Raw genomic sequence first — 15964 nt, 5'->3', positions numbered from 1 at the left:
CAGTTTCCAAAGAGGCCATCTTAGAGGTACTCTCCCCACAGACGGCGCCAAATGTTTCGGGGTTTTTTGAGTCCCTTGGGAGAGTTACAACACTAAGACTGGATGCTCGCTTGGATGCCTGTACCTGCAAAAGAACGGAGCACCGAATGGTCGGTGGTCCGCCTCCGAAGCTTAAGTTAGTCTAAGTCCGAAGAATAAGGTGCGGAATGTAAAGGGTTATCTGCTCGGATTCCGAGCTCGGGTGTACTATTCTCTTGAGAGTGACAGTTCTAACAATGATTGGCAATCACTGAGTATATCTCGTAAAGAGTGTCAAAAGAAACGTATCTCGTATTGAATGTCAAGATGTCTCACGTAGCCATAAATGAGGAGGTCATCTCCTATTTATAAGCTTCTTGAAAACCGTGCACTCCCTAGGGTTTCATGCCCAAGGGAATATTTACGCAGCTTTTGCAGACCTCGGGATTTGGGCCTGAAAGCCGCCAATCCCAGGTCCTTTTATCCGTTTGCCACGTGTCGTTCCCTGAGAGGTCCAAGGTGGCGCCCCTTTTAGTGACACGTGGTGGACTCTGATTGGGCCAACTGGCCTAGGGTATTTTTACCCAAATCATGTTTGACTTTCATTTGACTCAATTAGCTTTGTTGAATGTGTTTGACTTTCATTTGATTCAAAAATCTTTGTTTGAATGAATTTGACTTTCATTTGAGTCTAAAAGCTTTGTTAAAAGTGTTTGACTTTCATTTGAATCAATTAGCTTTGTTGAATGCATTTCACTTTCATTAGATTCAAAAAGCTTTGTTTGAATGTTTTTGACTTTCATTTGACTCAATTAGCTTTGTTGAATGCATTTGACTTTCATTTGATTCAAAAATCTTTGTTTGAATGTGTTTGACTTTCATTTGACTTAATTAGGTTTGTTGAATGTGTTTGACTTTCATTTGACTCAATTAGCATTGTGGAATACAATTGACTTTCAGTTCATTCAAAAAGCTTTGTTTGAATGTATTTGACTTTCATTTGATTTTAAAAGCTTTGTTGAAAGTGTTTAACTTTCATTATACTCAATTAGCTTTGTTGAATGCATTTGACTTTCATTTGATTAAAAAAGCTTTGTTTGAATGTGTTTGACTTTCATTAGTCTCAATTAGTTTTGTTGAAAGTGTTTGACTTTTATTTGACTCAATTAGCTTTGTTGAATGCATTTGAATTTCATTTGATTCAAAATGCTTTGTTTGAATGTGTTTGACTTTCATTTGACTCAATTAGGTTTGTTGAATGTGTTTGACTTTCATTTGACTCAATTAGCATTGTGGAATGCAATTGACTTTCATTTGATTCAAAAAGCTTTGTTTATATGTGTTTGACTTTCATTTGACTCAATTAGCTTTGTTGAATGTGTTTGACTTTCATTTGACCCAATTAGTATTGTGGAATGCAATTGACTTTCATTTGATTCAAAAAGCTTTGTTGAATGTATTTGACTTTCATGTGATTCTAAAAGCTTTGTTGAAAGTGTTTGACTTTCATTTGACTCGATTAGCTTTGTTGAATGCATTTGACTTCCATTTGATTCAAAAAGCTTTGTTTAAATGTGTTTGACTTTCATTTGACTCAATTAGCTTTGTTGAATGTGTTTGACTTTCATTTGATTCAAAAAGCTTTGTTTGAATGTTTTTGACTTTCATTTGAATCTAAAAGCTTTGTTGAAAGTGTTTGACTTTCATTTGACTCAATTAGCTTTGTTGAATGTGTTTGACTTTCCTTTGACCCAATTAGCATTGTTGAATGCAATTGACTTTCATTTGACTCAAAAAGCTTTGTTGAATGTATTTGACTTTCATTTGAATCTAAAAGCTTTGTTGAAAGTGTTTGACTTTCATTTGACTCAATTAGCTTTGTTGAATGCATTTGACGTTCATTTGATTCAAAAAGCTTTGTTTAAATGAGTTTGACTTTCATTTGACTCAATTAGCTTTAATGAATGCATTTCACTTTCATTTGATTCAAAAAGCTTTGTTTGAATGTTTTTGACTTTCATTTGACTCAATTAGCTTTGTTGAATGCATTTGACTTTCATTTGATTTAAAATGCTTTGTTTGACTTTCATTTAACTCAATCAGCTTTGTTGAATGTGTTTGACTTTCATTTGACTCAATTAGCTTTGTTGAATGCATTTCACTTTCATTTGATTCAAAAATCTTTGTTTGAATGTTTTTGACTTTCATTTGACTCAATTAGCTTTATTAAATACATTTGACTTTCATATGATTCAAAATGCTTTGGTTGAATGTGTTTGACTTTCATTTGACTCAATTAGCTTTGTTGAATGTGTTTGACTTTCATTTAACTCAATTAGCTTTGTTGAATGTGTTTGACTTTCATTTGTCTCAATTAGCTTTGTTGAAAGTGTTTGACTTTCATTTGACTCAATTAGCATTGTGGAATGCAATTGACATTCATTTGATTCAAAAAGCTTTGTTTGAAAGTGTTTGACTTTCATTTGACTCAATTAGCTTTATTAAATGCATTTGACTTTCATTTGGTTCAAAAATCTTTGTTTAAATGTGTTTGACTTTCATTTGACTCAATTAGCTTTGTTGAAAGTGTTTGACTTTCATTTGACTCAATTAGCATTGTTGAATGCAATAGACTTTCATTTGATTAAAAAAGATTTGTTTGAATGTATTTGACTTTCGTTTGATTCTCAAAGCTTTGTTGAAAGTGTTTGACTTTCATTTGACTCAATTAGCTTTGTTGAATGCATTTGACTTACATTTGATTAAAAAAGCTTTGTTTGAATGTGTTTGACTTTCATTTGACTCAATTATCTTTGTTGAATGTGTTTGACTTTCATTTGACTCAATTAGCATTGTGGAATACAATTGACTTTCATTTGATTCAAAAAGCTTTGTTTTAATGTATTTGACTTTCATTTGATTCTAAAAGCTTTGTTGAATGTGTTTGACTTACATTTGACTTAATTAGCATTGTGGAATGCAATTGACTTGCATTTGATTGAAAAAACTTTGTTTGAATTTTTTTGACTTTCATTTGATTCTAAAAGCTTTGTTGAAAGTCTTTGACTTTCATTTGATTTTAAATGCTTGGTTGAATGCATTTGACTTTCATATGATTCAAAAAGCTTTGTTTGAATGTGTTTGACTTTCATTTGACTCAATTAGGTTTGTTGAATGTGTTTGACTTTCATTTGACTCAATTAGCATTGTGGAATGCAATTGAATTTCATTTGATTCAAAAAGCTTTGTTTGAATGTATTTGACTTTCAATTGATTTTAAAAGCTTTGTTGAAAGTGTTTAACTTTCATTATACTCAATTAGCTTTGTTTAATGCACTTGACTTTCATTTGACTTAATTAGCTTTGTTGAATGTGTTTGACTTTCATTTGACTCAATTAGCATTGTGGAATGCAATTGACTTTCATTTGTTTCAAAAAGCTTTACTTGAATGTGTTTGACTTTCATTTGATTCTAAAAGCTTTGATGAAAGTGTTTGACTTTCATTTGAATCAATTATCTTTAATGAATGCATATAAATTTCATTTGATTCAAAAAGCTTTGCTTAAATGTGTTTGACTTTCATTTGAATCAATTAGCTTTGTTGAATGTGTTTGACTTTCATTTGATTCAAAAAGCTTTGTTTGAATGATTTTGACTTTCATTTAAGTCTAAAAGCTTTGTTAAAAGTGTTTGACTTTCATTTGAATCAATTAGCTTTGTTGAATGCATTTCACTTTCATTTGATTCAACAAGCTTTGTTTGAATGTTTTTCACTTTCATTTGACTCAATTAGCTTTGTTGAATGCATTTGACTTTCATTTGATTCATAAAGCTTTGTTTGAATGTGTTTGACTTTCATTTGACTCAATTAGGTTTGTTGAATGTGTTTGACTTTCATTTGACTCAATTAGCTTTGTTGAATGTGTTTGACTTTCATTTAACTCAATTAGCTTTGTTGAATGTGTTTGACTTTCATTTGTCTCAATTAGCTTTGTTGAATGTGTTTGACTTTCATTTGACTCAATTAGCATTGTGGAATGCAATTGACATTCATTTGATTCAAAAAGCTCTGTTTGAAAGTGTTTGACTTTCATTTGACTCAATTAGCTTTATTAAATGCATTTGACTTTCATTTAGTTCAAAAAGCTTTGCTTAAATGTGTTTGACTTTCATTTGACTCAATTAGCTTTGTTGAATGTGTTTGACTTTCATTTGACTCAATTAGCATTGTGGAATGTAATTGACTTTCATTTGACTCAATTAGCATTGTGGAATGTAATTGACTTTCAGTTGATTCAAAAAGATTTGTTTGAATGTATTTGACTTTCGTTTGATTCTCAAAGCTTTGTTGAAAGTGTTTGACTTTCATTTAACTTAATTAGCTTTGTTGAATGCATTTGACTTTCATTTGATTAAAAAAGCTTTGTTTGAATGTGTTTGACTTTCATTTGTTTCAATTAGCTTTGTTGAATGTGTTTGACTTTCATTTGACTCAGTTAGCATTGTGGAATACAATTGACTTTCATTTGATTCAAAAAGCTTTGTTTTAATGTATTTGACTTTCATTTGATTCTAAAAGGTTTGTTGAATGTGTTTGACTTTCATTTGACTCAATTAGCATTGTGGAATGCAATTGACTTTCATTTGATTCAAAAAGCTTTATTTGAATGTGTTTGACTTTCATTTGATTCTAAAAGCTTTGATGAAAGTGTTTGACTTTCATTTGAATCAATTAGCTTTGTTGAATGCATATGACTTTCATTTGATTCAGAAAGCTTTGTTTAAATGTGTTTGACTTTCATTTGAATCAATTAGCTTTGTTGAATGTGTTTGACTTTCATTTGATTCAAAAAGCTTTGTTTAAATGATTTTGACTTTCATTTGAGTCTAAAAGCTTTGTTAAAAGTGTTTGACTTTCATTTGAATCAATTAGCTTTGTTGAATGCATTTCACTTCATTTGATTCAACAAGCTTTGTTTGAATGTTTTTCACTTTCATTTGACTCAATTAGCTTTGTTGAATGCATTTGACTTTCATTTGATTCAAAAAGCTGTGTTTGAATGTAGTTGACTTTCTTTTGATTTTAAAAGCTTTGTTGAAAGTGTTTGACTTTCATTTGACTCAATTAGCTTTGTTGAATGCATTTGACTTTCATTTGATTCAATTAGCTTTGTTTAAATGTGTTTGACTTTCATTTGACTCAATTAGCTTTGTTGAATGCATTTGACTTTCATTTGATTCAAAAAGCTTTATTTGAATGTGTTTGCCTTTCACTTGACTCAATTAGCTTTATTTAAATGTATTTGACTTTCATTTGATTCTAAAAGCTTTGATGAAAGTGTTTGACTTTAATTTGACTCAATTAGCTTTGTTGAATGTGTTTGACTTTCATTTGACTCAATTAGCATTGTGAAATGCAATTGACTTTGATTTGATTCAAAAAGCTTTGTTTGATTGTATTTGACTTTCATTTGATTCTAAAAGCTTTGTTGAAAGTGTTTGACGTTATTTGACTCAATTAGCTTTATTGAATGCATTTGACTTTCATAAGATTCAAAAAGCTTTGTTTAAATGTCTTTGACTTTCATTTGACTCAATTAGCTTTGTTGAATGCATTTGACTTTCATTTGATTCAAAAAGCTTTGTTTGAATGTGTTTGCCTTTCACTTGACTCAATTAGCTTTGTTGAATGTGTTTGACATTCATTTGACTCAATTAGCATTTTGGAATGCAATTGACTTTCATTTGATTCAAAAAGGTTTATTTGAATGTATTTGACTTTCATTTGTATCTAAAAGCTATGTTGAATGTGTTTGACTTTCATTTGACTTAATTAGCATTGTGGAATGCAATTGACTTTCATTTGACTAATACAGCTTTGTTGAATGCATTTGATTTTCATTTGATTTAAAAAGCTTTGTTTGAATGTGTTTGACTTTCATTTGACTCAATTAGCATTGTGGAATGCAATTGACTTTCATTTGATTCAAAAAGCTTTATTTGAATGTATTTGACTTTCATTTGATTCTAAAAGCTTTGATGAAAGTGTTTGACTTTCATTTGACTCAATAAGCTTTGTTGAATGCATTTGATTTTCAGTTGATTCAAAAAGCTTTGTTTAAATGTGTTTGACTTTCATTTGACTCAATAAGATTTGTTGAATGTGTTTGCCTATCAGTTGACTCAATTTGCTTTGTTGAATGCGTTTGAATTTCATTTGACTCAATTAGCATTGAGGTGCAATTGACTTTCATTTGATTCAAAAAGCTTTTTTAAATGTATTTGACTTTCATTTGATTCTAAAAACCTTTGTTGAAAGTGTTTGACTTTCATTTGACTCAATTAGCTTTGTTGAATGCATTTGACTTTCATTTGATTCAAAAAGCTTTTTTTGAATGTGTTTGACTTTCATTTGACCCAATTAGCTTTGTTGAATGTGTTTGACTTTCATTTGATTCAATTAGCATTGCAGAATGCAATTGACTTTCATTTGATTCAAAAAGCTTTGTTTTAATGTATTTGACTTTCATTTGATTCTAAAAGCTTTGATGAAAGTGTTTGACTTTCATTTGACTCAATAAGCTTTGTGGAATGCATTTAATTTTCAGTTGATTCAAAAAGCTTTGTTTAAATGTGTTTTATTTTCATTTGACTCAATAAGCTTTGTTGAATGTGTTTGCCTATTAGTTGACTCAATTTGCTTTGTTGAATGCGTTTGACTTTCATTTGACTCAATTAGCATTGAGGAATGTTATTCACTTTCATTTGATTCAAAAAGCTTTTTTAAATGTATTTGACTTTCATTTGATTTTTTACCTTTGTTGAAAGTGTTTGACTTTCATTTGACTCAATTAGCTTTGTTTGAATGTGTTTGACTTTCAATTGACTCAATTAGCTCTGTTGAATGTGTTTGACTTTCATTTGACTTAATTAGCTTTGTTGAATGCATTTGATTTTCATTTGATTCAAAAAGCTTTGTTTGAATGTGTTAGACTTTCATTTGACTCAAGTAGCATTGTGGAATATAATTGAATTTTATATGATTCAAAAATCTTTATTCGAATGTGTTTGACTTTCATTTGACTCAAATAGCTTTGTTCAATGTTTTTTATTTTCAATTACTCAACTAGCTTGGTGGAATGCAATTGACTTCCATTTGATTCAAAAAGCTTTGTTTGAATGTGGCTTTGTTGAATGTGTTTGAATTTCATTTGATTCAAAAAGCTTTGTTTGAATGTGGCTTTGTTGAATGTGTTTGACTTCCATTTGATTCAAAAAGCTTTGTTTGAAAGTGTTTCACTTTTATTTGACTCAATTAGCTTTGTTGAATGCATTTGACTTTCATTTGATTCAAAAAGTTTTGTTTGAATGTGTTTGATTTTCATTTAACTCAATTAGCTTTGTTGAATGTGTTTGACTTTCATTTGACTCTTTCAGCATTATAGAATGCAATTGACTTTCATTTGATCAAAAAAGCTTTGTTTGAATGTATTTGACTTTCATTTGATTCTAAAAGCTTTGTTGAAAATGTTTGACTTTCATTTGACTCAAGTAGCTTTGTCGAATGCATTTGATTTTCATTTGATTCAAAAAGCTTTGTTTGAATGTGTTTGACTTTCATTTGACTAAATTAGCATTGTGGAATGCAATTGACTTTCATTTGATTGAAAAAGCTTTGTTTGAATGTATTTGACTTTCATTTTATTTTAAAAGCTTTGTTGAAAATGTTTGACTTTCATTTGACTCAATTAGCTTTGTTGAATGCATTTGACTTTCATTTGATTCAAAAACCATTGTTGAATGTGTTTGACTTTCTTTTGACTCGATTAGCATTGTGGAATGCAATTAACTTTCATTTGATTTTAAAAGCTTTTTTGAATATATTTGACTTTAATTTGTATCTAAAAGCTTTGTTGAAAGCGTTTGACTTTCATTTGACTCAATTAGCACTGTGGAATGCAATTGACTTTCGTTTGATTCAAAAAGCTTTGTTTGAATGTATTTGACTTTCATTTGATTCTAAAAGCTTTGTTGAAAGTGTTTAACATTCATTTGACTAAAAGCTTTGTTAAAAGTTTTTGACTTTCATTTGACTCAATTAGCTTTGTTTGAATGTATTTGACTTTCATTTGATTCAAAATGCTTTGTTGAAAGTGTTTGACTTTCATTTTACTCAATTAGCTTTGTTGAATGAATTTGACTTTCATTTGATTGAAAAAGCTTCGTTTGAATGTGTTTGACTTTCATTTGATTCTAAAAGCTTTGTTGAATGTGTTTGACTTTCATTTGACTCAATTAGAATTATGGAATGCAATTGACTTTCATTTAATTCAAAAAGCTTTGTTTGAATGTATTTGACTTTCATTTGATTCTAAAATCTTTGGTGAAAGTGTTTGACTTTCATTTGACTCAATTAGCTTTGTTGAATGCATATGACTTTCATTTGATTCAAAAAGCATTGTTTGAATGTGTTTGACTTTCATTTGACTCAATTAGCTTTGTTGAATGTGTTTAACCGTCATTTGAATCAAATAGCATTGTGGAATGCAATTCACTTTAATTAGATTCAAAAAGCTTTGTTTGAATGTATTTGACTTTCATTTGATTCTAAAAGCGTTGTTGAATGTGTTTGACTTTCATTTGACTCAATTAGCTTTTTAGAATGCACTTGACTTTCATTTGATTCAAAAAGCTTTGTTTGAATATGTTAGACTTTCATTTGACTCGATTAGCTTTGTTGAATGTGTTTGACTTTCATTTGACTCAATTAGAATTGTGGAATGCAATTGACTTTCATTTGATTCAAAAAGCTTTGTTTGAATGTATTTGCCTTTCATTTGATTCTAAAAGCTTTGTTGAAAGTGTTTGACTTTCATTTGACTCAATTAGCTTGGTTGAATGCTTTTAACTTTCATTTGATTCAAAAACCTTTGTTTGAATGTGTTTGACTTTCAATTGACTCAATTACCTTTGTTGAATGTGTTTGACTTTCATTTGACTCAATTATAATTGTGGAATGCAATTGATTTTCATTTGATTCAAAAAGCTTTGTTGGAATGTATTTGACTTTCATATAATTCTAAAAGCTTTGTTGAAAGTGTTTGACTTTCATTTGACTCAATTAGCTTTGTTGAATGCATTTGACTTTCATTTGATTTAAAAAGCTTTGTTTTAAGGTGTTTGACTTTCCCTTGACTCAATTAGCTTTGTTGAATGTGTTTGACTTTCATTTGACTCAATTAGCATTGAGGAATGCAATTGACTTTTATTTGATTCTAAAAGCTTTGTTTGAATGTATTTGACTTTCAATTGTATCTAAAAGCTTTGTTGAAAGCGTTTGACTTTCATTTGACTTAATTAGCTTTGTTGAATGCATTTGACTTTCATTTAATTCAAAAAGCTTTGTTTGAATGTGTTTGACTTTCATTAGACTCAATTAGCTTTGTTGAATGTGTTTGACTTTCATTTGACTCAATTAGCATTATGGAATTCACATGACTTTCATTTGATTCAAAAAGCATTGTTGAAAGTTTTTGACTTTAATTTGACTTAATTAGCTTTGTTAAATGTATTTGACTTTCATTTTGATTCAAAAATCGTTGTTAGAATTTGTTTGACTATCATTTGACTCAATTAGCTTTGTTGAATGTGTTTGACTTTCATTTGAATCAATTAGAATTGTGGAACGTAATTGACTTTCATCTGATTCAAAAAGCTTTGTTTAAATGTATTTGACTTTCATTTGATTCTAAAAGCTTTGTTGAAAGTGTTTGACTTTCATTTGACTCAATTATCTTTGTTGAATGCATTTGACTTTCATTTGATTCAAAAAGCTTTGTTTGAATATGTTTGACTTTCATTTGACTCAATTAGATTTGTTAGATGTGTTTGACTTTCATTTGAATCAATTAGAATTGTGGAATGCAATTGACTTTCATTTGATTCATAAAGCTTTGTTTGAATGTATTTGAATTTCATTTGATTCTAAAAGCTTTGTTGAAAGTGGTTGACTTTCATTTGACTCAATTAGCTTTGTTGAATGCATTTGACTTTCATTTCATTCAAAAAGCTTTGTTTGAATGTGTTTGACATTCATTTGACTCAATTAGCTTTGTTGAATGCATTTGACTTTCATTTGATTGAAAAAGCTTCGTTTGAATGAGTTTGACTTTCATTTGACTCAATTAGCTTTGTTGAATGTGTTTGACCTTCATTTGACTCAATTAGCATTGTGGAATGCAATTGATTTTCATTTGATTCAAAAAGCTTTGTTTGAATGTATTTGACTTTCATTTGATTTTAAAAGCTTTGTTTAAAGTTTTTGACTTTCATTTGACTCAATTAGCTTTGTTTAATGCATTTGACTTTTATTTGATTCTAAAAGCTTTGTTGAAAGTGTTTGACTTTCATTTGACTCAATTAGCTTTGTTGAATGTGTTTGACTTTCATTTGACTCAATTAGCATTGTAGAATGCAATTGACTTTCATTTGATTCAAAAAGCTTTGTTTGAATGTATTTGACTTTCATTTGATTCTAAAAGCTTTGTTGAAAGTGTTTGACTTTCATTTGACTCAATTAGCTTTGTTTAATGCACTAGACTTTCATTTGATTCAAAAAGCTTTGTTTGAATGTGTTTGACTTTTATTTGACTCAATTAGCTTTGTTGAATGTGTTTGACTGTCATTTGACTCAATTATCATTGTGGAATGCAATTGACTTTCATTTGATTCAAAAAGCTTCGTTTGAATGTATTTGACTTTCATATAATTCTAAAAGCTTTGTTGAAAGTGTTTGACTTTCATTTGACTCAATTAGCTTTGTTGAATGCATTTGACTTTCATTTGATTTATAAAGCTTTGTTTTAAAGTGTTTGACTTTCCCTTGACTCAATTAGCTTTGTTAAATGTGTTTGACTTTCATTAGACTCAATTACCTTTGTTGAATGTGTTTGACTTTCATTTGACTCAATTAGCATTATGGAATGCAATTGACTTTCATTTGATTCAAAAAGCATTGTTGAAAGTGTTTGACTTTAATTTGACTTAATTAGCTTTGTTAAATGTATTTGACTTTTATTTGATTCAAAAATCATTGTTAGAAAGTGTTTTATTATCATTTGACTCAATTAGCTTTGTTGAATGTGTTTGACGTTCATTTGAATCAATTAGAATTGTGGAATGTAATTGACTTTCATCTGATTCAAAAAGCTTTGTTTAAATGTATTTGACTTTCATTTGATTCTAAAAGCTTTGTTGAAAGTGTTTGACTTTCATTTGACTCAATTAGCTTTGTTGAATGCATTTGACTTTCATTTGATTCAAAAAGCTTTGTTTGAATGTGTTTGACTTTCATTTGACTCAATTAGCTTTGTTAGATGTGTTTGACTTTCATTTGAATCAATTAGAATTGTGGAATGCAATTGACTTTCATTTGATTCATAAAGCTTTGTTTGAATGTATTTGAATTTCATTTGATTCTAAAAGCATTGTTGAAAGTGGTTGACTTTCATTTGACTCAATTAGCTTTGTTGAATGCATTTGACTTTCATTTCATTCAAAAAGCTTTGTTTGAATTTGTTTGACTTTCATTTGACTCAATTAGCTTTGTTAAATGCATTTGACTTTCATTTGATTGAAAAAGCTTCGTTTGAATGTGTTTGCCTTTCATTTGACTCAAATAGCTTTGTTGAATGTGTTTGACCTTCATTTGACTCAATTAGCATTGTGGAATGCAATTGATTTTCATTTGATTCAAAAAGCTTTGTTTGAATGTATTTGACTTTCATTTGATTTTAAAAGCTTTGTTTAAAGTGTTTGACTTTCATTTGACTCAATTTGCTTTGTTGAATGCATTTGACTATCATTTGATTCAAAAAGCTTTGTTTGAATGTGTTTGACTTTCATATGACTCAATTAGCTTTGTTGAATGTGTTTGACTTTCATTTGACTCAATTAGAATTATGGAATGCAATTGACTTTCATTTAATTCAAAAAGTTTTGTTTGAATGTATTTGACTTTCATTTGATTCTAAAAGCGTTGTTGAATGTGTTTGACTTTCATTTGACTCAATTAGCTTTGTTGAATGCATATGACTTTCATTTGATTCAAAAAGCTTTGTTTGAATATGTTAGACTTTCATTTGACTCGATTAGCTTTGTTGAATGTGTTTGACTTTCATTTGACTCAATTAGAATTGTGGAATTTATTTGACTTTCATTTGATTCAAAAAGCTTTGTTTAAATTTATTTGCCTTTCATTTGATTCTAAAAGCTTTTTGAAAGTGTTTAACTTTCATTTGACTCAATTAGCTTTGTTGAATGCATTTGACTTTCATTTCATTCAAAAAGCTTTGTTTAAATATGTTTGACTTTCATTTGACTCAATTAGCTTTGTTGAATGCATTTGACTTTCATTTGATTGAAAAAGCTTCGTTTGAATGTGTTTGACTTTTATTTGACTCAATTAACTTTGTTGAATGTGTTTTACCTTCATTTGACTCAATTAGCATTGTGGAATGCAATTGACATTCATTTGATTCAAAAAGCTTTGTTTGAATGTATTTGACTTTCATTTGATTCTAAAAGCTTTGTCAAAAGTGTTAAACTTTCATATGACTCAATTAGCTTTGTTTAATGCATTTGACTTTCATTTGATTCAAAAAGCTTTTTTTGAATGTGTTTGACTTTCATTTGACTCAATTAGCTTTGTTGAATGAGTTTGACTTTCATTTGACTCAATTAGCATTGTTGAATGCAATTGACTTTCCTTTGAATCAAAAAGCTTTGTTTGAATGTATTTGACTTTCATTTGATTCTAAAAGAATTGTTAAAAGTGTTTGACTTTCATTTGACTCAATTAGCTTTGTTAAATGCATTTGACTTTCATTTGATTCAAAAAGCTTTGTTTGAATGTGTTTGACATTCATATGACTCAATTAGCTTTGTTGAATGTGTTTGACTTTCATTTGACTCAATTAGAATTATGGAATGCAATTGACTTTCATTTAATTCAAAAAGCTTTGTTTGAATGTATTTGACTTTCATTTGATTCTAAAAGCTTTGGTAAAAGTGTTTGACTTTCATTTGACTCAATTAGCTTTGTTAAATGCATTTGACTTTCATTTGAATCAAAAAGCATTGTTTGAATGTGTTTGACTTTCATTTGACTCAATTAGCTTTGTTGAATGTGTTTAACTGTCATTTGACTCAATTAGCATTGTGGAATGCAATTTACTTTCATTAGTTTTAAAAAGCTTTGTTTGAATGTATTTGACTTTCATTTGATTCTAAAAGCGTTGTTGAATGTGATTGACTTTCATGTGACTCAATTAGCTTTGTTGAATGCATTTGACTTTCATTTGATTCAAAAAGCTTTCTTTGAATATGTAAGACTTTCATTTGACTCGATTAGCTTTGTTGAATGTGTTTGACTTTTATTTGACTCAATTAGAATTGTGGAATGCATTTGACTTTCATTTGATTCAAAAAGCTATGTTTGAATTTATTTGCCTTTCATTTAATTCTAAAAGCTTTGTTGAAAGTGTTTAACTTTCATTTAACTCAATTAGCTTTGTTGAATGCATTTGACTTTCATTTCATTCAAAAAGCTTTGTTTGAATGTGTATGACTTTCATTTGACTCAATTAGCTTTGTTGAATGCATTTGACTTTTATTTGATTCAAAAAGCTTTGTTTAAATATGTTAGACTTTCATTTAACTCGATTAGCTTTGTTGAATGTGTTTAACTTTCATTTGACTCAATTAGAATTGTGGAATGCATTTGACTTTCATTTGATTCAAAAAGCTTTGTTTGAATTTATTTGCCTTTCATTTAATTCTAAAAGCTTTGTTGAAATTTTTTAACTTTCATTTGACTCAATTAGCTTTGTTGAATGCATTTGACTTTCATTTCGTTCAAAAAGCTTTGTTTGAATGTGTTTGACTTTCATTTGACTCAATTAGCTGTGTTGAATGCATTTGACTTTCATTTGATTGAAAAAGCTTCGTTTTAATGTGTTTGACTTTCATTTGACTGAATTAGCTTTGTTGAATGTGTTTGACCTTCATTTGACTCAATTAGCATTTTGGAATGCAATTGACTTTCATTTGATTCAAAAAGCTTTGTTTGAATTTATTTGACTTTCATTTGATTCTAAAAGCTTTGTTAAAAGTGTTTGACTTTCATTTGACTCAATTAGCTTTGTTGAATGCATTTGACTTTAATTTGATTCACAAAGCTTTGTTTGAATGTGTTTGACTTTCATATGACTCAATTAGCTTTGTTGAATGTGTTTGACTTTCATTTGACTCAATTAGAATTATGGAATGCAATTGAATTTCATTTAATTCAAAAAGCTTTGTTTAAATGTATTTGACTTTCATTTGATTCTAAAAGCTTTGGTAAAAGTGTTTCACTTTCATTTGACTCAATTAGCTTTGTTGAATGCATTTGACTTTCATTTGATTCAAAAAGCATTGTTTGAATGTGTTTGACTTTCATTTGGCTCAATTAGCTTTGTTGAATGTGTTTAACTATCATTTGACTCAATTAGCATTGTGGAATGCATTTTACTTTCATTAGATTCAAAAAGCTTTGTTTGAATGTATTTGACTTTCATTTGATTCTAAAAGCATTGTTGAATGTGTTTGACTTTCATTTGACTCAATTAGCTTTGTGGAATGCACTTGACTTTCATTTGATTCAAAAAGCTTTGTTTGAATATGTTAGACTTTCATTTGACTCGATTATCTTTGTTGAATGTGTTTGACTTTCATTTGACTTAATTAGAATTGTGGAATGCAATTGACTTTCATTTGATTCAAAAAGCTTTGTTTGAATGTATTTGCCTTTCATTTGATTCTAAAAGCTTTGTTGAAAGTGTTTGACTTTCATTTGACTCAATTAGCTTGGTTGAATGCTTTTAACTTTCATTTGATTCAAAAACCTTTGTTTGAATGTGTTTGACTTTCAATTGACTCAATTACCTTTGTTGAATGTGTTTGACTTTCATTTGACTTAATTAGCATTGTGGAATGCAATTGACCTTCATTTGATTCAAAAAGCTTTGTTTGAATGTATTTGACTTTCATTTTATTCTAAAAGCTTTGTTGAAAGTGTTTGACTTTCATTTGACTCAATTAGCCATGTTGAATGCATTTGAGTTTCATCTGATTCAAAAAGCATTGTTTGAATGTGTTTAACTATCATTTAAATCAATTAGCTTTGTTGAATGTGTTTGACTTTCATTTGACTAAATTAGCATTGTGGAATGCAATTGACTTTCATTTAATTCAAAAAGCTTTGTTTGAATGCAATTGACTTTCATTTGATTCAAAAAGCTTTATTTGAATGTATTTGACTTTCATTTGATTCTAAAAGCTTTGATGAAAGTTTTTGATTTTCATTTGACTCAATTAGCTTTGTTGAATGTGTTTGACTTTCATTTGACTTAATTAGCATTGTGGAATGCAATTGACTTTCATTTGATTCAAAAAACTTTGTTTGAATGTATTTGACTTTTATTTGATTCTAAAAGCTTTGTTGAAAGTGTTTGACTTTCATTTGACTCAATTAGCTTTGTTGAATGTGTTTGACTTTCATTTGACTCAATTAGCATTGTGGAATGCAATTGACTTTCATTTGATTCAAAAAGCTTTGTTTGAATGTATTTGACTTTCATTTGATTCTAAAAGCTTTGTTGAAAGTGTTTGACTTTCATTTGACTCAATTAGCTTTGTTTAATGCACTAGACTTTCATTTGATTCAAAAAGCTTTGTTTGAATGTGTTTGACTTTTATTTGACTCAATTATCTTTGTTGAATGTGTTTGACTGTCATTTGACTCAATCATCATTGTGGAATGAAATTGACTTTCATTTGATTCAAAAAGCTTTGTTTGAATGTATTTGACTTTCATATAATGCTAAAAGCTTTGTTGAAAGTGTT

The sequence above is a fragment of the Chenopodium album genome, chromosome 20 (assembly GCF_948465745.1).
Source record: "Chenopodium album chromosome 20, dcCheAlbu1.1, whole genome shotgun sequence".
NCBI lineage: Eukaryota > Viridiplantae > Streptophyta > Magnoliopsida > Caryophyllales > Amaranthaceae > Chenopodium > Chenopodium album.
This window is presented reverse-complemented; position numbering follows the sequence as displayed.